Below are 3,825 nucleotides of genomic sequence, written 5' to 3'. Positions count from 1 at the left end.
TGCAAATGAATAAAAAGGTTAAATAAATGAATAGGTTCAAAGTGGCAATCTAGTGGTAAATATCTTTGGGCACATGCTTCTTTGGCCATGGTGGTATATAGTCCTAATGCCTCCATCCTTTCTATCATGTCGCAAGCTAAAAGTAGCCTCGAGAGGTCTCAAGCAAGTTCTAGATACGCAATGTCATGAAATTGTACACACATGAAAGAATAAGTGAATGAACAATGCATACACTATGGATATTAGGCTCAAAAACTCATAAATAAGGCATGCAAGTTAATCGAATAATCTATATGCTTCTCTTACTATGATGAACGAACCTAACGTAGGTTATGTGCACACATATAATCAAGCATAGATCACATATACACTCGATCACAAAACAAATTCAAAGTCCTAGATCGTGCTTAGTCTATCCACAATCACAACAAGTTAAGTCCATGGCTCATCATTGGGGTTGGAAAAAGGCATTAACCACTAAAATATAATTACATAAAACTAATCTAATATATATTTTTTTTTCATAGGCGCCCGAGCCCTCACCCCCACACTTAAAACCAACATTGTCCTCAATGTTATAAAGTGAGCTCGAAAGCTAAATCCGTGTCGGAGTTAGGCATGAGAGTGAAAGTCCGGATGAAAGCAGAAAAATTAACTACGAAAATAAAAATCTAAATGCGGAGTAAAGTTACGGAAACCCCCTTTGTTGACCCTCCATTGCTCACGACCTTCGGAGAAGACTAAAATAAGACACCAACTTCAAGGCACAAGGCCTTGACTTCCTTAACGTATGCTCCATAATAGCTCAAGGTGCTCAAGAAAGATCGACTCCATTGAGAAATATATGTGTCCAAAGAGCAATGCGTCACAAATAGGCCACCAAAGATTAAGGACAAGGTCCTCCATTAAGATCATAGGCTTGGTCACCTCCAACACACCTTACAACAGCCCTACAATGGACTCCATTGAAGAGTTGAAGTGCAAGAAGTTCAACCAACCCGAGTGAACAAAAACTAGTGAGTGCAGAAAACTTCCAGCAATGACCTTTATATCTTCAAATACCCATATCTCAAACTCAGAAAGAGATAACTAAGTGAGACCACTTGGAATGGAAAGTAGACTCAGATAGCTTTCTATCCGTATGAAGTAAGCCAACTATCTTCAACTGAGATGAAAACGAAAGCTGGTCAAAATTGCCAATCTGTCATGAAGACTTCTGCTGACCCTCAGTCACCAAAACTGTAATATCTGAAGCTCCAGAGGTGCAAAGAGGGTGAGACCAACTGGATACGAAAGTAGACTCATGAATATATCTGAAGGTAAAATTTCACTGAAGTATCATAGCTGAGTCAAACATCGTTGGCCTCCAAACTCACTGATCTATTCTGCAGTTTCTGCTGTGCCCTGTTTCTGACCTCTGTTACTTGGAACAGTATATATGAAGCTAAGAAGGTTCAAATCAAAAACTGTTTCTCCTGTATATAGAAGACATATGAAGACACGTCTCTGAAAAATTTTAACTCCAAATTGCTTGGGATGTAGAAGGTGTACCTTCCCAAAGTGACTCTACAGTAGCTGTCTCTGTTTTGACCTTCACACATTGACCACCAAATAACTGAAGTTCTAGAGACTCAGAATGGCTCAAATTTTGGCACAAGATAGCAGACCCATAGGATAATAGTTTCAGAAATTTTCAGCTCAAATTACCATGTATATTGAAAACCATAGTTTCCCAAATTCAACTGAACATCTGAACAGAAACTGCCCAGTGCAGAATGCATTCTTTCTTCACACTTCCAACTCCGAACACCTCCCATCCTCCCAAAAATATGGCTAAATAGCCTTATTGATGCAAAATGAACAAGTAAATTTCAAAACTACCTAGGATTGCCTCCGTAGAAGCGCTTGTTTTTAAAGACCCCAAGCCGGTCTTCTTCACTCTTCGTCCTCAAGGTGGCTCAAAGGATGTCTTCTTACCACCCACAACAATTGTGCTAGCCTCACCATCATTTCCAAAACATCTAGCAATTGAAGAAACGAGCTTGTAGCTTGGAGGTGAAGGCCAATCATACCTCTTTGGAATTTCCTTCTTCTTCACAACTCCGCAAGTCTCCCTTAATTTCTTGATGGACTCTTCTTGTGCTTCACTCAATGGTGAACTTTTCTTCTTGTGTTGCTCATAAGTCTCAAGAGTAGGGTTTGTTTGCTTTTCAAGCTCCATAGTAGGCTCCAAAGTAGAAGTAGGAACTACATCACCATGCTTCAATGGTGGCTCATGGTCGTAGCCCCAAATAGGTGAGAAATGATCTTGTGCACGGATTGTAGGCTTAGAAGGATTCAAAGGTCCAAAGATCCGCTCACTCTTGGCTTCATTACCCTTCACCAAATCAATAGAGAATACCTCCTTCATAATGTCTGGCGGATAGAATGGATTGCATACTTTGATCTTCACTTTGTCACCTAACACCTTGAGTCTAATGGTACCCTTCAATACATTGATCTTCACACCCGCCGTTGCCATAAGTGGTCCGCCTAGAATGATAGGTAACTCATTATCAAGGTAGGGGTCTTCACCCATATCCAACACTACAAAGTCGGCCGGTAGAATAAACTTATTTACTCTCACTAGCACATCCTCTACAATTCCCACCGGACGCCTTGTGCTACGATCCGCTAATTGCAATCTAATCGATGTGGGCTTCAACTCACCAATTTGTAGCTTCCAGTATATAGCTAAGGGCATCAAATTGACACTCGCCCCTAAGTCCATGAGAGCTCCTTCAAACACTTTCTCTCCTATGGTACACCCTATGGTAAAGCTCCCCAGATCTTGCATCTTTGGTGGTAGTCTTCGTTGGATAATTGCACTTACTTCCTCTTTCAACTCAAATGTCTCATCGGCTTTAAATTTCTTTTTATTCATGCACAAGCTCTTGATAAATTGAGCATACACCGGCACTTGATGAATGAGGTCCATCAATGGGATATTGACATCCACTTTCTTAAATATTTCTTGTATCTCCCTCATCAAGCCACTCTTCTTCTTACCCCTCTTTGAATTATCTCTTCTTGCGGCATTAGGATAAGGAAGTGGTGGCTCCAATGTATTCAAATCAAGAGGTGGATCAAAGGTGGACATCCGGTAGTGCCCCTAAGGGTAGTCACGGTACCTCTAGGGTTCTTAGCCCTCAAGGCCTCGCCTAGTGATGAGTAGACCGGACAACTCCTATCCCTAGAGCTACCATGCATATGTAAACCTTCCTCCTTATTCTTCCCCTCTTTTTCTCTAGAAGTAGATGGCTCAAACTCATGAGTGGTGGGTCTAATGTCATCAAGAACCTTCCTAAAGGTGTCATTGGCCTTAGATGGGTCCCTAGCCTTCATGGCCTCACCATCTAATTTAGGGTCCGAGACATCCTCATCCCTAGAAGTCTTCTTTCTCAATAAAGCTCTTTCCTTGCCACTATCAATCAATCCATATTTGCTTGCATTGTTCTCAAAGGACAAGAAACCATAACCTTTACCAAGAATAGCTTCTCCGGAGGGTACATTTTCTTCCCCTCCGGCTACCTTATCCACCCCCTTATTTCTTCCTTTGGCATTCAAAGTCACATCACTCACTCCATATTTACCGGAAGGTACATTTTCTTCCCTTCCGGTCCCATCCTCCTTATGATAAAAAGAATCATGATGTGTATGCAATTGATCATCAACAACATGGCCAAGAGGTACATTTTCTTCCCTCTTGGCCCCATATGAATGCAAATCAACATCGTCATCAAATGGAGGATTTGTATGGAAACTAGAAGATGTAGGCATGTAAAC

The sequence above is a fragment of the Rosa chinensis genome, chromosome 6, assembly GCF_002994745.2.
Source record: "Rosa chinensis cultivar Old Blush chromosome 6, RchiOBHm-V2, whole genome shotgun sequence".
Lineage (NCBI taxonomy): Eukaryota > Viridiplantae > Streptophyta > Magnoliopsida > Rosales > Rosaceae > Rosa > Rosa chinensis.
This window is presented reverse-complemented; position numbering follows the sequence as displayed.